At 52.0% G+C, this 21896-nt stretch overlaps 1 protein-coding gene across 3 annotated transcripts in view; it reads right to left on the minus strand.

The window, feature by feature from the left end:
- ABR (ABR activator of RhoGEF and GTPase) overlaps nucleotides 1-21896 on the minus strand; it is a 185770-nt gene that overhangs the window by 123774 nt on the left and 40100 nt on the right. Inside the window, exon 1 of one of the 3 annotated variants that reach the window (XM_030296604.1) lies at nucleotides 16609-16651. The exons of the other annotated variants lie outside the window; for them this stretch is intronic. The gene's annotated coding sequence lies outside the window, so the exon portion shown is untranslated. Of the gene's footprint in view, nucleotides 1-16608; nucleotides 16652-21896 lie in introns of those variants that run through there. 3 annotated transcript variants of the gene reach the window in all.

Below are 21896 nucleotides of genomic sequence, written 5' to 3' on the forward strand. Positions count from 1 at the left end.
CAGCTTTGCAACTACAACCATTCCTATGAATCATACCCTGATTTCACAGATGAGGGAAACCCAGGGTTACAAGATGTAATGACTTCATAGAATCAACATTCACATCTAAGGCTCTCTGGTTCTAAGGAGAACCTGTAATGCAGACTAACAATCAGTCCATTCATTCATTTGTTCATTCATTCATCTGTTCAGTCAACGAATCTTCGGTTATATGGAAGTCTCCCGAGGTGGGGCACTTATCCAGGGGAGACCCTGTCACTTGATGGAGTTGTTGTCCTTGACCCTTTCAGCCTCTATGCAGTGCTGCTGATGAGTGCCTGACTGAGAGAAGTGGCAGGCGGCAGCCAGGCCTCACTGCCTTCTAGAGAACCATGCAGACCCCCAGCCTACCTACACCACCTCTGGGAGCCTCAGCACCCATCTTGGGCCTTTCAGAAAGCCCTACCCATCTGGAAGTTAAGTCTTTCCAATTGGGTCAAGGTCGCCTCCTAGATCCTCTAACCGACACCTCCCCCAACACAAGGCTGGCTAATAGTAATGACAGTATCCATGCCCCTGTGAATCCCAAAACCGGCCCAATGAGGTACATTTCACTAAAGAGAGGCTCACCGACGACTTGTCCGATGTCACATGAACATAAGCAGGGCTCTGGGATTCAGATGAAGGCTTCTGCAATTTTGCATTTCTGTTTCCTTTACCCACATGTCCTTTGGAGATTAGAGGATCCCAAGCAGAATGAGAAAGTGGAAGCCTCATTCCGTGGGGGTTACCCAGTGAGTGTTTATCAATAATAACAATTATCCCTTACTCTGGCATAAAGAGTATGAGGCACACATGATGTCCCCATTCATGGTCTCAACTGATTTTTCCCAGCAACCACAACATACACACGGGGCGGGTTTCATAACCCTCGCTTTGCAGATGGGGAAAACTTCAGAGAGTTTCTGGCGTGTGCCCTCCAGGCCCATTTTTTCCTGCGTCTCTACCCTGTTTTCTGCCCAGAGAAATCAGAGGACGGGAGGATCTGAGGCTGGATACTTCTCCCCCCAGCCCCTCCTGTGGGCCACCCAGGCTGTGTGATTTGATTGGAGGTTGCAGCTCCTGCCAAGTCTCACACTTGGCCTCTGTGCCTCCGGTGTGGGAACCAGACCCTCCCCTCATTCTGCCCACATTTTGGTCATGGTCCCATTTAAGCTCTCCCCAAACTTCCCAGCTGAATGTGCCACCTGTTTCCTGCTGGACCCTGATGGATGTGGCAATAAGTAACTGGCTGGGGACTCTGGTCTCCAGATGGATAAATCACGGCCTCTTGGAACCTGCCAATAAGTACTTACTGAACAGTCCCTTGAGGACCTGGGGGGGAGGGGACATGGAGAAAAGGAAGATGGCAGAGAACCGAAGAAGCTAGTAACAGAGACAACAGACAAAGTTCTTGGTCTCAGATTTCTCTTTGAATTAACTGGAGTTAACCTTGGAAAATGAGGAGAAAGACCACAACATGGAGAAACTGGGTCTAGGGGAGGCATGCGGTAGAAAAAGAGGTGGGGGAGACTTGGATCTAGGCTTCTAGCCAAACAGAGCCACTAATGCTACCTATATACGCATTCTGGACACTGGTCACAGCCACAAGCTGGGATAGGGCCGAGGCAGCTCCCTGTAGCAGTGGGCACCTCCACACTGTGGCCCCTGGGATGGGCTGGGGTGTGGACAGGTGGGCATGTGATGACCTTGAGAGAGTATCTGTGGGCACCTGATCCTCGCCGTGTCTGAAAGAGCCAGCTGGAGAAGGGGAGATGCCACCTGTTGGTTTCCAGACCCTCTTTCACATTTATCCCCCTTGGCACAAGCGTCCAGGGTTGGTGCTGGGACATGGGGCTGTCAGGGGTTTCTGTCATGCCCTGGCCTCCAGCCTCACTCCTGCCAGGAGCACACAGTTGGGCTACATGCCCAGACCCTGGGTGACAAACAAGAGCAAAGAGGAAGGCTCTTCTCAGGGGGTGGGACAGTGGCACTTGGATTTTCTCCCTTCTATTTTTAGGCATTTTTCTAGTCTTCATTAACTACATGCATTCCTTTTACAAAGGGAAAAAAGTTCTATGCTGGAGAATCGTGAAGATTCTCAAGGAGAAGGAAGACATCCCATTATGACATAATTATTTGTGAATTGATAAATCTGGAAAGGACCTGGAATTAGGATTACAGGCATGGGCCTCAGACAGGCCTGGAAACCTGGGCCTCTGGGGACATTCACTTTATACAACCTCTCAGCAAATACACAGAGATGTGTCAGGGTCTCTTTTCTGGTGACAGGCTGGCATGTGGCCAGTGTCCTCCACACATTCAGGGGGTGGTTGAGCAGGTGGGTAGAGACCCTGGTGTGAGGTCCTCATGCCTGGCCAAACCCTCTTCCATCCAGGGATCTCAGGGGAAACAAGGAAGTCACTCTTCTCTCTGGGAGCAGGCTGTGTTATCACCTGCTTTGTGAAACCATCCCTGTAGGTTTCCATGTTCTTGACCTGAAAGTAACTTCACATTTTTAGTGTGGCAGTTGGTAGGCAAAGATGCGGCTTTGGTGTCCTATTAAAGAGCAAGACCACAGGAGTCAAATTGCTTGAGTTCATTTCCCAGCTCATCACTTAGGAGCTATGCGTCTTGAGCAAATCACTTGCCTAATTTATGCATCTGTGGTCTCATTTGTAAAGTGGAGATAAGAGTCTTCTTCACAAGATTATTGTCAAGAATCAGGGAACTTACATGCATAAAATGCTTAGAACAATGTAGGGACATATAGCAAGTGCTAGTAAGTGAGAGCTATTATCACTGCATTCCCCCTTAATCACATCACTATTTTTGTGTCAGTCTAGAAAAACCATCTCACAGTATTTCTGTGTTAAACCCACAGAAACTTCTCATCAGCTTCACCTCTAGGGGTCAGGGAGTGGCACAGAGGAGAAAGAAAGTAATGAAATGTTCTCTCAAAAGGGGTGCCTGGGTGGAATGAGCAAGGAACATCTAGATGGGTCCCTTGCTAAGTGTTACATACATGCCATTCAACCTGGTGGCAGAGACACCAATAAAATACAAGATACCCAGTGAAATCTGAACTTCAGATAAGTAACAAATACATTTTAGTACATCTCAAATATTGCGTGGGATATAATATACTTAAAAATTTTTTTATTGTTTATCTGAAATTCAAATTTAACTGGACACCCTACATTTTTATTTGCTGAAAACTTGGCAACCCTGTCAGGTGGGGTGGTAATGTTGTTCCCATTTTATAGGTGAGGAAGACAAGGCAACACATCGCTTCCCTCCAGCTGCTCCTCTCAGAAGAGGGAACAGACGTAGAGCCAGAGAAACTGAGACCTCAATTACCTGCCTACAATCAGTGTGCACCTCAGCCTGGAAAGGGGGTGTGCATGCAGGAAGAACCATTTTTCCCAGAGAAGGGGGAGCAAGAGCAAGAGCAAACCAATGCAAACAGGGAGCCTCCGGGGAGGGGAAGGGTGGGTGACCAGGGGTAGGAGGTTCCAAGAAGGGCTGCGGTGAGCCGGGGCCACACCCACAGCCCTTCCAGAAGCAGTCCCTGCCTGGGGCTGGAACCTGAAGGCAAAAAGCCCAGGAGAAAACTCAGAAGCACCAAAGGAAACCCCTCCGGAAGTCCTGAAATATTTCCACAGCCCAGAGAAAAACTTTAAGTGAAAGCAGCCGTAAAAATACCTACAGGGGGCACCTGGGTGGCTCAGTTGGTTCAAGCATCCAACTCTTGATTAGGCTCAGGTCATGATCTCACGGTTAGTGGGTTGGAGGCCCGAATTGGGCTTAGTGCTGACAGTGTGTGGAGCCTGCCTGGGATTCTCTCTCTCTCCCTCTCTTCTCTCTGCCCCTCCCCTGCTCAAACTCTCTCTCTCAAAAAAAAAAAAAAAAAAAAAAAAAAGACATACTGACAGGAGGGTCAGGCTGGCCTCTCAGAATCAGGGCATGACCACAGTGCCCCGGCAGCCCCGGCCCAGGTCACAAGGCCAGCTCCCCAGAGCTTGCACAGATGGCCTAGGCCTCCCCATGCTCCAAAGAGTGCCCTCTCACCTTCCCAGGGAGGGGCCCCATGCCCCTGGGACTCCAAGGTGGGGTTTCACTTCAGTACTTCTCAGCTCTATTTTTACACAAAGGTGGCAAGAAATAATGAGTGTTCAATTAAGGATAATTAAGTCACCTTGATTCCATGCCTCTGCAAGGCTAGGGACCACAGATGCCCTTTGCTGGGAGCTGGGATAGGGAAGGATTCTAGAAACCTTTGGGGACTTCTCTCCAGAGCTAGGATCTTAGGTCTAGAGCCCACTCCCCAGTCTATGACTTCCCAAGGAGTGACATTCAACCTCGTCCTCACCTGGTTGAGAAAGGCCAATGAGTGTTCCTCTGGGCAAAGGAACAGCATGTGCAAAAAATACCAAATGATGACTGGGCATGGGGTGCCTGAGGAACTATGAAGACTTCAGGTTGGCTGGAGGGTCATGAGTGTGGTAAGGAACACCAGGAGGTGAGGCTGGAGACAGTGTCTGAAAAGGCTCCCAGGCCATGCTAAGTGGTTTAGATTTTACCCTGCAGAAAGGAGAGAGGTGGGAAGGTGCTAGACTGGCAAGTGACCGAATCAGATCCTCCAAAAGGGCTTGGAGGAGTCCAGCCCCAATGGGCTGGACTGGGGGCTTGGGCCCAAATGGGCATCACCAAATGGGCATCACCTGGGGGCTTGACTTGACATGCCAAATGGGGGCCCTAGCAGAGGCTTGGCTGGGTCAGAATCTGCATTTTCACAAGATTCCCCAGCTGATTAACATGCCCTGATCTGAGTGAGGCCTGAGTTACAGCTGGGGTCCAGAGAGGGTCACGGGATTGGTCTCTCCAATATGCTTTTCTTTTTTTTTTTTTTAATATTTATTTTATTTATTTTGAGAGAGAGAGAGGAGCACGTGCAAGTGGGGGAGGGGCAGAGAGAGAGCGGGAGGAGGAGGATCCCAAGCAGGCTCTGCACTCAGTGCAGAGTCCGACGTGGGGCTCGATCTCAAGAACAGTGAGATCATAACCTGAACTGAAATCAAGAGTCAGAGGCTTAACCGACTGAGCCACCCAGGCGCCCTTCTCCAACATCCTTTTCTGACTGCCCTTCTGCCCTCCTCAGGCCCAGCTCTGCTGCCTCCTTGCATTTTCCTTGCTCCACGATTCTCTTGTATGATGGACCTGGGTCCCCCAGAACCCTCTATGTCTTCATACCCTCTCTACCAATCACGGAGCATTTCCAAGCCCCCACATCTTCAGGGCAGGGCTGGGTGTGTGGGAAAGGGAGAAGCGTGTGGTGGTTCAGAGCCAGTCCTCAAACTGGACAGAGCAGGCAGAGAAGTGTTTCAAACATACAGTTCTCATTCTGAGAGCCCTGACTTTTGGGCACCCTCACTGACAAGCACAGGCTGGGGCATCCACACAGATCTGGGTTTAGAGCCCAGCTCGGCCCTTATAGGAAAGCTGTTGGACGTGTCTAGAATCTTGAAAGAAAGTTTCCTCATCTATAAAACTGGATATAAAATAGTTGGGACCTCCACGGGAGGTGGAAGATTAAATGGAACATTGCAAAGTACTTAAGGACAGTGTCAGGCACCCTATAAATGGCAGCCTTTGTTATTCTTCTTCATGCCTCTAAGGAGTTTAGAGTCTGGCAGAGAAGAAAAGACAACAGATGCAAAACACTACAAAACAACAGGTAAGAAGTGCTCCACGATGTGGCCGGAGCAAGCAGGGTTCTGAGCTGGGGACCTCACTGGGGTGAGCACTATAATCAGGCTTGGGGTGGGGGGCTTCCTGGAGGTGGTGGGAGGCTGAGCAAGGCTTGAGGTTGGATGGGAGTTCACCAGAACACGGAGCATGGCTGTAGGGTACTGAGAAATCTGAATGGATAGTGCGAGGATCCCCATGCATGGGGATCTTTTTTTTTTTTTTAATGTTTATTTATTTTTGTGAAAGAGACCACGGGCAGGGGAGGGGCAGAGAGAGAGAGCGAGAGCGAGACACAGAATCCAAAGCAGTCTCCCTGCTGTCAATGCAAAACCTGACGTGGGGCTTGAACCCATGAACTCTGAGATCGTGACTTGAGCCAAAGTCAGACCTCGACCAACTGAGCCACCCAGCTGCCCCTGCATGGGGGATCCTGAAGGCAGTTTGGATCTAATGTGGAGAGAAAATGTCCCAGGGCAAAGGAGAGGAGATGGAAGTAGGTTTATCATAGCTAGAGCCACATGGAAAGCCGGTGGCGCCTCAGGAGACATCAGAGAAGGGACTTGGGGGTGCTTAGGCATCCCCTGCAAGGTCCTGGCTACAATGGCATGGATCAACCAAGACAGCGTCCCCAGGCCAGAAGGAGCATTTCAGACGTCAAATTTGTGTCTTGTCCTTCCCCTCCAGGGAGCAGGAGACAGAACCAGCACGTGCTTTCAGTCTCTGAAGGTTGTACACACTAAGATGGAACACAGTGCCCACTGACACATCTGGGTGGACACCATCCAGCGCAAAGGGGGAACGTCAGTCAGGAGCTGCCATGGGGTCTGCAGAATGTTTGTCCACCTAAATCAAGGGAAACGGTGCTTCCACACGGCTGAGTGGCACACCAGCTGGTCTTCTCTTAACCCTCTCGATGATGCACTAGAAAATTAACAACCAAGGCAATTCTGCTCCTTTAACCCTGAAGTCGGCCCTTCAGGGGGTAAGGGGGGTGGGGAGGACACAGATTTTGTCTAGACAGTGGCACTCAGAAAAGACCAGATGCCTGAGCTCCTGCCACACAGGGAGGGGGTGAACACAGGAGACCCCCATGACAAAAATCCCCAGCAGAAGCCAACCACAATGGCCGCACTCTCCTCTCATCCTTGGCGTGAGGGTAACAACCTTTCACAGGTTTACTGGGTGGATTAAATGAGATCATGAACATACAAACACTAGCTCAAGTCTGGTTGGTGCCCATTAGACTGTCCAATCAATTGCTTCATTCTTTTTGTTTTTATCGAGAAGGGGGCTCAAAAGAGACACATGTCATGGGTTGCCTTTCATCTGGCTAGAATCCAGTTTCAGAAGGGTCTGACTTGGTTCACAGTCTGCAGTCAGTCTCCCAGGGATGGGAATCAAGGAGCCCGGAGCTCTGCTACCCAAACTGTGGTCCTTAGACCTTCAGCAGCATTGGCATCCCCTGGGAGCTTGCTAGAATGCAGAACCTCGGGCCTCAGATCTACTGAATGAAAACCTGCGTCTTAACAAGATCCCCAGGCGATTCAAATGCACGACAGAATTTGAGACTCTGCTCTAGTATATTTGTTCCTAGGAGAAAATCATCTTTCTCTTCTCCTCTCCCACCACGGGAACGATGGAGCCCAGGGCTCTGGGTAGACAGAAGTAGAGAATGCCACCGCAGAGGGGCTCTTTGATTAGCACCTGCTTGCTAGCCGCCCTGCATTAAAGCACACTCAAGCACATGTTGAGAAAGTTATTCCCTTCTTGATTCCTTTCAATCTCCCTGTTACTGAAGAAGAAAGACTCTGTTTGATACTGGCATGTCTTTAACATCCCTCTATCTTCTGTTCCTTTTTCTTTAAACAACCGCTGGGGAGGCTCAGACCTAGATCCTTCCAAGGGCAACAGTGTATAATTAGGATTAGTAACATTGTTTAGTTTTTAGCGTGTTTATTGGTAAGGTAACTTTTGGTTTATTGCAAGAGGTACAGAATTTTCACTAGTTCTCTTTCTAAGTTATATTTCAAACAATAAATCAAATTGAAGAAGAACGCTAAGTCCATAAGAACAGAACTGTGTAAATCTGGCGAAAATCACAACAGCAGTATATACATGACTGCGGTCTGGTAAATTATTATTCCTTACGGTTCATAAAAGCCCTCTGAGATTATCGTGTCCACTGTTTTCAAACTGCAGGTCCTGAAATCAATGTAGTAGGTCATGATCAGCACTTTCTTGGTTTGCTTTGAATGGAATAAAAGGGCATGAAACGTAAGTGCATTGCAAATGTTGCGGAAAGGGTAAGTACTGCCCTGTGAAATTTTGTATTGTTCTGCACACGTGCTTATAACGTAAAGGTACTGTGTTCAGGTTGCAAGTTAGGAAGTCATTCACCTAGTCCAGTCTTCCCTTTGATGGGTGACCCCACTGCTAACTTCATCCCAATGGTGAGGAGTCGACTCCTTTGGCCAGGTCACCCGTGAGCACACTGCCCTTCATGCTACACCCTGGAGGTCCCCACCTTAGCTCTCTGGCTCCTGTCTCATGACACAGAGATGACAACAGTAGCTACCGCAGCAGGTTATTAAACGGGCACTCCCCAGCTCTGCTCAGGTGAGGAAGGAGTTGAGCAGCTTGCAGTAAGGCCACTATTCTGACCTGCACAGAAGGACCTGTGGAGAAGCACTAGGGTGAAGTCGCGTCCTCTTTGGAAGGACAGGATCGCCATCACCAGGCCCTCTCAATTCTTAGGCAGCCCATTTCATCAGTCTTCCCGAGTGGTGTCTCTTCCCTTGAAAGACAGTGGAGGCTGGGGTCGGGGGGGGGGGGCGGGGAAGGGCAGGAAGCACAGGAAGACCAGGAGAAAGCTCGGGGGTTTTGGGGGTAGCCACAAGGTTGCACCTAGAAGATGGATCTTGTCCAGGCTGAGCCTCTGGCCTGGCTGCGTCCTGGAACCACAGGGAGGCAGAAGCAATGGAAACTTCTTACTAGAAACTCCTCTACAAACAGGAGCAAGGGAGGGGAAGGTTCATGGGTCCCCACACCCAACCAAAGAAGGATTCCTAAAACTGCCTACAGGCTTCGTGCAGGAAGTAAGCTGCCCATGAAGTTATGGGCAGGGAGGGGAAAGGAAGAGAATGGGGTCAGGGAGCTCCCCCCTCTCCTCCCCACTGGTGCCTTCTGGCTTTGGTTCTCAGCTCAGGGCAGGGCGTTCCTCCGTTTTATCCCATCCAGAACACTCACCACACACAAACCCTCTTTGCAACCATGTGCTAGGGTGTAAGCCACCAGGCACAGGCTGCCCCTCAGCAGGGGACTCTGGGCTCTGGGGCCGTGGGGGCGTGGGGGCGTGGGGAGAGGGGCTGAAGGGTCTGCACCAAACCAGCCCATCATCAGCATGCTGCGCGTGGGTGAGTTCAAACACAGAGGCTGGATCTGCAGACCTTGGTGTGCAGTGGCCTGATTTAGGGCTGAGGGCCCTTTATTCTCCTTTGGAAACTGTGGAGGTGAATTTTAAAAGGCCTGAGAGTGAGGCCAGTGTGGCTCTGCCGAGTCCTCTCCTCCTCCAGCTCTCATCTCCTTGCCTCTGGCCCTGCTCTGCTCTAGAAACTGGGAACTAGCTGTACCCCATTTCTATCCCCAAAATCTATTTTCTCTCTTTCCCTTCAAACTTTATTTTATTTATTTAATTACTTAATTTGGTTAGCCATCAGTGTTTCTTGGCAATAATCCCAGGTGGGATACGGGCTCCAAGTGCCATGGGGAGATCTCCTTGGGATCATTCCTTAGGAGAGGTAGTCCAGTGGATGGGCACATACAGGCCCCCGGAAGGCTGAGAGCTTTCTGAGCCCCATGGGGGAGCCAAGCCTGTCTTTACAGTTGTCATTTTAGCTAGAGAGGTGAGCAGATCAATCAACATCCACAAACTACCTGGCCAAGGGGGGGCCTCACTGGCAATGCTGTGAAAGGCAGGGAGTGTGGGAGAAAGCCAACCTTGTGCTCAAAGCCTGGCTTGTCTTCTAGCTCTAGAAGCTAGAAGCTCTCATTCTCTTGAATGAATTACTTAACTTCCCTAAGCTCATTTCTTCTCTATAAAATACAGATAACAATTCCTGCCTCAGAAAGTAGGGCCTGTTGAGGACTGGTGATAACAGGGTTAATGCCTAGGACAGTGTCGACACATAGTAGGTACTCAACAGCATTGGCTATCATCATCATTGCTGCCAGAAGGCTACACATAGAATCAGAGCAATCTGAAATTTGATCCACTTCAAACTGGAGCCCTTTGGCAATAACCTCACAGGGCCTCTGTTCCCTTGTCTATAAAACAGGAGGGATAATGAGTTACTTTGTTGGGATGTTAGGGATAATTCAAGGAAAGTATATAGCACAGCATCTGGCACGTAGTAGGGCTGGTTATATGTCACATCCGTTCTTCTTAGACCAAATGGAAAAACTAATCTTGACAAACCAAGCAGGACTGACGAGCTTCTTTTCATGGGCCCAGGGGTCATGAGTGACCCAAGGGTGAGATTTCTACGTACCTTTGTGGAACCCAGACATGTTTCCCAAAGAGGCCCCCATCGTATAGAACACCCTGCCACTCTGACCCCAAAACTCTCAGAAGGGGTTTTTTCACCTAAAACTGCACCTTCAAGAGAGAAGAAACTCATTCACAAAGATGGCCCACAGGCTGTTTAGGCCCAGGGTAACTTGCAGCTGAACAGGGCGACCACAAGTGAGGAAATCAATTGCTGCTGTGGATAGAGATGTCCCCCAGGTAGGGAAATAACTGGGTTTAATTATACGACATCTTTGGTCTCCGTAATCTTGATCCATTAAACCCCTGCTGCTGGCCAGGAGGCAATGCCCAGGAGGAAGGGGTTAGCCCAACACGCTAATAGGATCAGCCCTTCAATCCCATGAAGGTAATTATGGCCACGTCCTCCCCCAACAGCCCTGAGTAAACCCACAGATCCTTAGTCAATACGGGGCTTTTCTACGCGGCACCAGCTCCGCCAACATACCAGAGAGGCCAGTGGCCATGGCATCCGGAGTGACAAAAACTCTGAGCTCCATCAGCCCTGGTCCACCCAAGGCCTTCCATCCACCCAACACTTTCTGGAGATCTTGCTCACCTTTAGGCAAAATGCCTGACCATATCATCTTCCACCATATCTGTGGTCTAGAGGGATATGTAGGCATCAGAAGTGAGGGTGGAGAAAAGAGAGAAACGGCATCTGATCAATTAGGTCACTGCAGAACCCACCTCATCTGCCCCATCTCCTGAAGACACTGGTCCTGTTAGTTTCCATATGGCTAGTAAACCCATATTCAGTTTTCATTCTGGTGTGTGGTAGGGAAGGAAGGGGAGAAAAGAAGAGAGGAATGAAGCATAGGTACAGAAAACTGAGAGACCCCAAAAAGGTCTGAATCTGGGACAGAGAACATCTATTCTCCATCCAGTCAGTCATGGTACCAGTTGGTCCCACCTTTAAGGGCTCTTGGGCAGCGGGTTGGATTGAGCATCTAGCCCAATCTCCATATGGGGCCATTTCTATAAGTCTGCCTACTGCCCTGATTTCTTTCTTCACATTTACAGGGAATGGACAGGTTCTCCCCAAGATTCAGAAACAAGTAGAACACTCCCACTGCCAGTCAAGGGTATCCATGGCTCCCACTGACCCTCTTGCCCAAAGAAATGCAAATGAAGCAGACCAAGGCCACGAATTAAAATCAATGTCTCCTATTCTGCTCTGGAGACAGCTAAGCTACAGGCCTCTCCTACTGGTGTTCAGTGGAAAGTTCTAAGAGCCTGTAGATAGAATGTGATGGGTACTGGAGCCCCATGGATCACCTCCACCTACCACAGCCAGGGGCCCAGCAGAGGAAAACAGTGACGGATGTGGAGCTGACTGTGAAACTGCCTGGTTCCTGGTTTGCCCCCAAAGGGCTCAAGCTGAGCCAAACAGCTGCAGCACCAGCCCTGGCAGTGAAGTCTTCCAATTGCACAATCACAAGCCCTAGCAACGCGTGGGACTCCCTTGGGGGGTCTCCGACTCTACTACGAGCTACTACAATTACCAAATCCACACAGCTGGAAACTTGTGAATGGGCCAATGAATCGGTTTCTGGGGTTTCTGGTGGAGTAAGGAGTTAAGGAGCCAAGAACCCAAGAGTTTTCTTTTCCCTCTCATACTCACTCATGCAACCAAAAATTACAGAGGGCTCATTACGCATGAGGAGCTGGCCTAGGCACTACCTAAGAACTGGGCCCGGCACTCTGTTCCTGCCAGCCTCCTTCCCCCTTTCCCGGCCCCTTGCCACTCCTCAGCAAGCCTTTCACGGACCCCTGTGTGAGAGGCCGTGATTGGAGGGCAGTCCAACAGCACTCCTCACCTACAAAGCACCTTATAAACATTCATCAACCCACATGGTGTCCACGAGAGACATTCGTGGCTTCATATTACAGAGAAGTGTGCACAGGGTACCAGAACTGCCCCCAGGGAGAGGACCACACCTCAGAAAACGGCCCCAAGTCTTCCATCGCACCTGCAAGAGTGAGGCAGAATGAGTTTTCTCACTACTCCCCCGTCTGCTACCCACTTAGCTAATTCTTCACAAATGTTCCTGTCATTTCTTCCGTTTTGCCAAAGAACAACAGCAACAATCACAATCACAAAAATTTTTCTCGGAGTAGATGACTTCATCCTTCTGCCAGCCCCACCTCCGAGACTCCAGCAGCCATGACAATAATGGGCTGGTGTTAACAAGAAGGACTAAGTGACTGGGGCCATTCAGAGGGTAAGAAAACACCCATCTGCAGGTGCTCACTAGCATATCCGAGGTGGTCTGAGGCGGCCTCTGTGAGACCACTGCTCTGATCAGACCCACACAGTCTGTGTCAGGCCAGCAGCCTGGTCCTTGGTGTGGCTAATATGGGAGTGAGATGAGAAACCTAGGCTGCCTCATGATGCTCTGGAGATGAGTTTGTATCCCCACAGCCCCAAATGCTTTCTTGGCTCTTGGATGGGGCACTGAGTCTATAAGGGATGTGAAAATATCACGAGTGACTGAAATATCCCTTGCAAATGTTGTCTGGGGTAGAAGACGAAAGACTTTCCACTTGAAGAGGTGCCAAATTATTGCCTGCCTGGGGCACATACATGCCTCAATTCAGATCTGTTTGGAGGGTGGTATCCACTTAGAGGGACAGGCTCAGAGCACCCTCCCCATTTTGTTATCCCGTTTTTAAATTTTTTTTAATGTTTGTTTACTTTTGAAGAGAGCATGCGCATGTGTGCTAGCGTGAGCAGGGGAAGGGCAGAGAGAAGAGAGAGAATCCCAAACAGGCTCTGGAGCTGTCAGCTCAGAGCCCAACATGGGGCCCGAACTCATGAACTGTGAGATCATGATGTGAGTTGAGATCAAGAGTTGGACACTTAACCTACTGAGCCACCCAGGCACCACTCACAGAGCTTAATTTAATCCAGTCTAATTCCATGGTATAGAAGACAAACCAAGAGGAAGTGATGTGTTAGTGGAAAAGGTGATGAGAGAAGGCACAGAGAAGATAAAATGAAGGACACAGCCCTACAGAAAGAATCACACCAGCTCCAGGGAGAGAATTTAGGCAAGGCATTGAGGAGCAAAGCTGACATTATTACAGTGACACAGGAAAATGACTGGGACAGAGACAAGAAGTGGGATGGCTGGAAGCCTTGTCTGCCACTCCAGCTTATCAGGAGCAAAGACCTTGCTCCCATCAGTCCCATATCACACTGGCAGCTGGGAGTCAACCCGTCTCCTTGAGTCAGACAAATCACCATCACCGTGGCCTTCAGGACTTCTACGCAGGGGAGAGGGGCCTGCTGCCACCTCTTCTCAAATAACTACCAACCTGTAATGAAAATGCACATACTTCTCCTGGGATAGATGCTGAAGCCACACAGAATGAGCTGACAACTCCAAAGGCAAGAAGTAAGTCAGAGGAGGGGCCGGTTGGCAGCCTTGGCCATCTTAGGAGGAGAGAACCATCAACCTCAGTGAGTTCAGAGCCTCAACCACCCGCACCTTGGCTCCAGGACCAGCCCCCGGTTCCTACAAGAGGCACGTGGACTCTTGTTGGGCTCAGAGTCATTTGAGGCCACTTATCCTGCTGGAAGAATCCTGTGAACACAGAGGACCAAAGAGACAGATGTCTCCCATTCTATGACATTCCAAGGCCTTGAGCAACTTCTGACATATCTAGGTGACACTAAGAGTCTTCCTCACCAACCTAGGGTGTGATCTGAACTGCAGCTTTATCACTTATCACTTATGTGACTTTGGATAATGATTTGAGCTCACCAAGCCCCTCTTTCTGCAAAATGGACATAAGACTACCTGTCTCACACAGTTGTGTGGTCTGGAGAGGATGAATGGAGAAAGCCTAGCATAGTGCCTGCACATAGTGGGTCCTCAGGATATGCTATTATCACTGTTACCAGGAGCAGCACTTGGGAAGGGCCTCTATCACTGGGTCATTCACATCTCTAAGAATGCACGGGCCACCCTGTGCCCTGGGGACTTCCCCTTTGCAATTCCTGATGGATTTAGCTTTTTGTGGGGACTTGCCACCCCAGGATTGTGAGCCTTGTAAGCAAACAGCTTTCTGAGAGGCAGAGGAACTTCCTCCGGGAGCTACAAAACCTTGCTGCCAGGCAAATGACAGCCTGGGTATTTGTTTTAATTTAGGCTCTTGTCAAGAGGAAACTTCATGGCTAACAGCCCAAACATGACTGCACAGCACCTCCCAGGAAGCCTCATTCTATGGCTCTCAAATAAGCCATTTTGAGGAGGGAGGCAGGGACTCCTCACATTGCTGCCAAGTCAGTGCCTTCCCCCCTCCAGGCTGCCCCCAGGAGCCCAGGGGCTGGGGCAGCAGCATAGCAGACAGCTCAGATGCCTGCCTGCCTGAGTCAGGGCTGGTTAACAGGCACCCCTAAAGAAGGCCTCAGTCGAATTTCCTTTTCAGGTCCCATCTTCCTCTGGTCAGAAATTTTCAAGGAGACCTCAGACAATTTTGCTTCCCTGCTCTAAGTGGCAGGGGGAGGGGTGGTAGGAAAACTTGGAAATAATTAGGTTAGGGAGTCTTTGTCAGGGCAATAGAGAGGAAGTCAGACACAGATTTCCATAGGATTCTACGCTTTGAGAAATACAGAAACCACTACTGGGTTTCGCCAGAGAGCCAGAAATATTTGGGAACATAAGTAGCATGTGAATATGAGGCATTGTTATTACTGTTATTTGCAAGAGCACAGCTAAGAGGTCACTAATCCTTCCTTCAGGTCAGGAGCTGATCTGCAGCAAGGCTCTGAACAGATGTGTGCCCCCATTCACACAGACACACGTGCATACACACGCCACACAGCCATGGGCCCTGACCTTCACCCAACGGATGCTGGCCTCTGCAGGGGAAGGAGCAGATGGAGTGGCTGGGCTTGGTGCAAGACTGACACCCAGGGGATCTGGCTTTGCCCCTTTGATGTTGAAAAGCCAAAGTGGAATGAACCATCACAAGGAGAGCTCCTATGGAGGGGGGGTGGGGGGGGGGCGGAGGAAGGAAAAGAGGATGGAGGGGGAGGAGGAGGGAGAAGAGGGAGGAGAAGAAGGTGAGGGGAATGATGGGGACCCAAGGGGATACAGAGGTCAGAGGCTGGATACTGAGTACCGAGGGGCCTCCAGGGCAAAGCCTTGGGGGTTCAAGGCACCATCCCTGTCTATTCCTCTCTTCACCTATATAACCGTCAACAAGGTATCAGAGCCAGGTTAACCCTTAAAAATGTCCTTGTCCCATGGCATCCAATGTCCAGAAACTGAGCTTGCCTCCCCCAACCCCTGCCCCCCGCCTCAGGACTCTGGGCTAGGAGACATAGCAAGAGAGTGGGAGGGTCCCACTGAAGTGCTCAGAGAGGGCAAAATCCACTCACTGGCTTCTTCAGGGGCCTGCAGGACCCTCTTCTTAAATCACTGAAAGCTCTGGGGAAGATGTCTCAAGGGAGGGTGGAGAGAAGCGCAGGGCTTTTAGTCACCTAAGCAAGGCAGGGTGTAAAGTGGGGGTGCTCACGGGGAGCCCCCAGAATGTACGAGTGATCAGTTACACATCCCCAGCGGCAGTGCAAGAGCAATCACATGATCGAAGCAGATTTGGGAATGAGGGGGTGGAAAAGCCGAGGTTTTTTTTTTTTTTTTCCTTTTCTTTTTTGGGGGGGTGGTGAGGGTGGGGGTGGCGATGAAGCTGGCAGCAAAGACTGCTGAGCCCGAGGTTTTCAGCTCCTTCGATCCAAATGGCCCCCATGGAGATCCGCCCCTACAGACCCTCCCACCCGACCCCACCTCCACCCCCAAAACACACAACACCCCAGGATGTCCCCGAGGTGACAAACTCAGGGCGCCAAGGACTTTGCCAAAATGGCCTTTCTGCTTCAGCGTGGACAGAAGGAGCAGTCAGTCGGGAAGCGAGGGAGCCCCCTACAAGGGCTCTCCTTCCTGGGGGCTGGGGGAGTGCTCCGTTACACAACAGGTGGGAAATGGGTGACCAGCTCTCCAAGCCCCGTCGGTCCACCGGCCCCCCACCCGCTCTCCAAGTCCGCTCTGGGGACCCCATCTGCGGCCGATGGCGGGGGACCCACGCCTCTTCCCCGCCTCCCCGGCCCGCTGGCACCCGGCCGGGGCGGCCCCAGCCCCCTGCCCGCGCCGGGCTCCCCAGATAAGAGCCGGCGGTCGCGCCCCGGGGCCGTCGGGGCGCCGCGGCCCGTTCCCGCCCGGCCCTCCCCGGCCCGAGCGCACACGTACTGCTGTAGAGGGTGTCGATCCCGGAGAGGCGCGGCAGGCCCCGGTGGTCTGAGCGGCTCCATGCCCGCGGCTCGGCGCGGCGGCGGCGGCGGCTCCGTCAGATCGGAAACCCGACCCTCATCGCACAACAAAGGAGGGAGGGCGCGGGCGGCGGGCGGGCGGGCCGGCGGGGAGCGGGAGGGGCGGCCAGCCCGGGAGGCCGAAGTTGCCGGGCGCGGGTGGGAGGCGGGGGCAGGCAGGGAAACAGGTAGCAGGGAGGAGCCGGAGCTGCCGGGAGAGGAGGGTAGGGCGGGCGAGGGCAGGCGAGCGCCCCCGGGAGCCCTTCCGGCCCGCAGTGGGCCTCGGCGAGCCCCGCTGCGGAATCCCCGAGCGGCGGCCCCCGCAGCGCGCCCGCAGACTAGCAACTTCCCGGGGGCTGCGCCGCGGCCAGGGGCGGGGGGCGGGGGCCGCGACCAATCGGCGCAAGGCCTTCCGCGCCCCCTCCCCCCGCCGCAGCACGCCTCCAGACCCGGTCGGGGGTGCGGGGAGCAGCCCCAGTCCCCACGGACGCCCAGACGCGAGGGGCTCCAGCCCGTGACGGAGGAGTGGTCCCGCGGGGGTCTCCGGGCTGCGGTGCAGGCCCAGGCTCCGCTTCTTCCCCTCAATGCGCTCAGCCGAATTCTGGCAACCCGCAGACTAAGTGCCGCGGGGAGACCTATGGGCCCGCAGGGGTGACATCACCTGACACCCCAGGATCTCCAAGCGCAGTTTCTGGGGCCAGTGCGGCCGTCAGGCCCCTCCCCTAGACAAGCCTGGGGGACGGCGCTGACGGGGTTAATGTCCTGCCCGCCCGCGGAAGCCTCGGCCGCGCGGGAACTCTTTCCTTCCAAACCTTAACAACCTCATCTATTTCAACACCCGTGACCTAAAAGCCGGGCAGTTCGGCCCTACACACCAGAGGGCGGCGGCTGGAGAAGGCGGGAGGCTGGGGGTTGAGTAGGGGCAGTGGAGGACCAACTGGGGGCAGGAGAGCCTCCAGGGTCTTCCCTGGGGTCCCCGGGAGACTTCTTTGGGGATCTACAGCCGCAGCCCAGGAGGCATACCTTGTATATATAATCACATGCAAGCTGAGGGAAGTCTGGGGTCAAGATGCCTCTGAGAACAAAACCTGAGGAAGTAAATTCCTTCTAAGACCTCGCAAGAGCAGTGGAGAGGTTGGGGGAGGGGGTGGTGGCGGAGGGCTTTTAGGGCCTCCTAGGTGCCAATTCTATGGGACCAAGGCAACTTTGCTGCAGATACGGTCCTGTGGGACCCTGGAGGAGGGACCAGGCTAGGGTGGGCAAGGGCAGGGGGCGCTGAAGCTCCTCTCCAGAACCCAACAGAAGCGAAGCAGGGGCACACCAAGGGAACCCTGCGCTGGGCCATTTATGCTAGTTTTACCTCAAATAGTGAGGTCTCTGATAGTGGAGCACACCCTCCCCCCCCTCAGCCCCCATCATCAAGCAGCTGACAGGCAAAGCCTTCATGGGACCCAGCTCTACTGGGACCCATCCACATGGGGGCAGGGCTCCTTCCTCATCATTCCAAACAAGCACAGATCTAGTTCTTTGAGGAGAGAAGCAGACCCTCACCCATAATGCTGAAAGGAAGCCTGCAGCCAGTTCCGGCAGCTGCTTGGGTAGAGGCCTCCAACTCACAGCAGGTCAGGTGAACCCTGGGAAGGGCAGGGGAAGGGTGTGAAAGCCTCCACAGGTGGCTGCAGTGGGTGTTTTTCAACTCTGAGGTAAGGCTGGCCCCTCCCTGCATCCACTCAGCCTTCCCCCTTCCCAACCCTCCTGGCTCAGACTCTGCCTCCGTCTCCTGCGGCCCCTCCCTGCTCAGCTGTCACCCTCCCACCATCCCTGACTTGCACACAAGACTAGGAGGGCCGAGTAGGCACCTGGAGCTTGGCAGAGAGGGGGCTGTGCATCTCCAATGAGATGCTCCAGAAATAGAGCCAGGATGGGAGAGGAAGCAAATGAGCTCTCAGAGGAACCGGAGGGAGGATGGTGAGGGTGGAGGAGCAGAGAGGGGCCCAGAGCCTCTCTTCTTCCCACGTGGAAGTCTCAGAAGGCACAGAACCCAGAAGAAAGCTAGAAACAGGAGCTCAGCCAGGGAAGCAGCAGCACTGCCCTCTCCCCATAACCACTACACCATCAAGGCAGCCTGGGCCCTCTCTGTATCAGCAGGGGTTTTCCTGATGGCCACATCCGGAAACTGACTGCGAGGAGGCCATAGATGTATGTTTCTGCGTGAGACACATACATTTGCATACATTTTACATTTTTATCTACAAAGGCTTGAACACGCTATTTTCAGCATTTTCAAGCTAAAATGTTACAGTTGCTCTCCTTAGCGTTGCCATAGTTTGCTTTTCTCCTACATTCTGTCCAATCCTGTCCTGGACCTCCCGCTCCAGAACACAATATAGGGTACAGGGAGAGAGGAATCTTGGAGGAACACTTCTAATAATTAACAGAGAATGTCTGCGGTACACCCGGCTTGGATCTTAGTGCTTTGCTTACAAGATTATCTCACTGCGAAACCTCAATGTCATCTCTGTTTCCTCCATTTTCTAGATGAGAAACCTGAGGCACTGAACAGCTAAGTAAACCCTTCCAGCCCTCCTCCATCTCCACACACAGTTTCATACACGTGTCCTGGGAAAGGGTAGTTACCTCAAGATGCCCTTGATGCCTTTTCTGGTGGCTTCCAGTAGGTGGTTAACACCACACAGCCCGACTCTTGGCTTGGAGACAGGTGTGTGGGTCTTTGAGCACCAGGGTGTTTTGAGACCGGAACAGAAGTCTCCAGATTCCTGGCACTAAGGATGGGGGAGGAATTTGGAGAGACCCAATCCAACTTCCTAGTAAGGAAGGAGTAAATAATCATTCTCATCTGCATTGTGCCAAAGGTTAAGTGCTCTGCCAACAACCCCAATCTTTCAGAGTGGCGGAGGGGCTTTCCTGTGCGCAGACTGCCCTGATTCAGCGAAGTGCAGACCTGCCTGAGTACCCCAAGGCACTGAATCAGCACTCAATGCACCTCACCTCGCAGCCCACGCTAACCATATCTCTGTCTAGGCTTTTGAGGTGAACACTCCCCACCTTTGCAGGTAGGCTGTCCTCAATTCCCCACCTCCCTTGGTGACCACCTGCTCCTGCCTCACCACCCATTGATTTAAGGGGGACTTAAGGGTCGGTTGCCTTGCCCGTAGTGCTGGGCTGATGATGAGAGGCTGAGTGGGAAGGAGATATATCCCATTCTGAAGGTCAGCGGCCTTGCCCTTAATTCCCAGGTGTGCCACTCACTGCCTTCACAACACCAAACACTGGATTCTACCAGCCACTCAGCCAGGATGGAAAAAGGGTGACTGTGCTTACAGCCAAAACTGGGTATCTCCACTTTTCTTGCCTCCTCACTGTTAGCAAATCCTGCTCCACTGTGCACAACAGGGAAGGCTCCGGGAGTCCCTGCTTCCTTGATCACCTGGAGATCACTGCTGGTGAAAAGGATGTCCATTCACCTCTCCCCATGCTGGGGCTGGCAGGGGTACCAGTGTGCAGAGGTTGGATGTACAGGTGGGGATGGAGGGCCTATGCATTCAAATTAAAAAAAAAAAAAAAAAAAAAAAAAAAAAAAACGCTTGGGTGGCTCAGTTGGGTGAGCAGCTGACTTCAGCTCAGGTCATGATCTCAAGTTTTGTGAGTTCGAGCCCAGCAGCTCGCTGCTGTCAATGCACAGCCTGCTTCAGATCCTCTGTCCCCCCACCACCGCCCCTCCCCTACTCACACTCTCTCAAAAATAAATAAACATTAAAGTAAAAACAAAAACAAAAATCAGACTATGATAGCCAAAAAAACCCCAAGACTTTGTATCCTTCCTGCCAGGTCAGCTCTTTCAAAGCTGGAACTGCATCTTTTTTCACTGGGGTATCCACAGCACTCTGCCCAGTGGATGACTGACTCGGGTAGACTGTAAAGCAGCCATAATCATATTGTGCCCCAAGACCAGACTTTCTGCCCAAAGCCCAACAGAATGGCATTCAATAATACGGGCTGAATAAATCAAACGAATGACAGCTAACATTTACTGAGTGCGTCTTAAGTGTGGGGCCCTGCTCTATGTGCTTCATGTAGGTTATCTCACTTAATCCTCATAATAAGCCAATGAGATAGGCACTGCTCTATGCTCCCTACCCCAGAAGTAGACAGGCTAAGTCACTGGCCAGCTAGTAGCTGGTAATACTTGGAAATGAACTGAGATGCTGAATCCAGAGTCCAGGTGTGTAATCTCTGTATTGGGCTGCCGTAAGAGTGAACTAATGAATGAACAGAATGAAGCTAAACTCAGAGAGAGGAAGAAACTGGAGCCATAGGATGCAAAGCAGTGTCATTCCAGAACGCGCCCCCCCCGCCCCCCCCCCCCCGCCTCCCCTCCAGGGCCACCAATGATTAAGCAAAAACAGAGCTGGTTTTCAAAGAAAGCCCCATCTACTACAACAGGGCAGATGACTCTGGAGATAAACTAGATGCAATCAATCCAGTGACAGTTTCCTGAACTCCAGTCCCCTGAACCCCACTGCTTCTATGCCTTGGGCCAATCTTGAACCTTTCCCATCTCATCTTTTGAGTCTGTAGGTGGGTACCCAGGTAGATCAGGCAGATGACTTCCAGACTATAAACTCTGCTTCCTAGCCGACCTTGGGTGGGAGGGCTGTTTCTGGGTCCTTGCTTCATTTCCTTTACCTTGGGACAGTAAAGCAGCATTTACTGTTCTGAAATTCACCCTCACCCCTAGGGCCTGGAAAGCAGAAAATTCTCCAGGCCTCTACTGGGTCACCTCTTAGGGAGAAGGCTTGGCCTTTGTCCTCTTCTGACCTGTCTCTTCCCAGCCTCCTTGCTTTGCCAATGACAGTGAGATCTACAGATAGCACAGATTAACTCAAAGCCCTCCCCAATTATTTATTTCTCCCAAAGTTTTGTGTCAGCTTGAGTCGTAAGAAATATCTGCAGCCCTGGCAAGACCTAAACCAGAGAACTGCATTCATCCCTTTGCTGCCTCCCTCAGCAACATGGCCAGGAGAAGGCACAGTGACATCCAACTCCCTGTAGTCATGGAGCTCTCCACACATACCCACATGCCCAGCTCCCATGGCCAGTGGCCACAGCGAGCCCAGCTTCTTGGACACAGTAGCTGCCTTAGGTTACGCTAAGTATACACTATACCATATGCAATTTCGGGAGGGTCTCATGCCAACCCCCGGCTAA

This window comes from Lynx canadensis, chromosome E1 (assembly GCF_007474595.2).
Source record: "Lynx canadensis isolate LIC74 chromosome E1, mLynCan4.pri.v2, whole genome shotgun sequence".
Classification (NCBI taxonomy): domain Eukaryota; kingdom Metazoa; phylum Chordata; class Mammalia; order Carnivora; family Felidae; genus Lynx; species Lynx canadensis.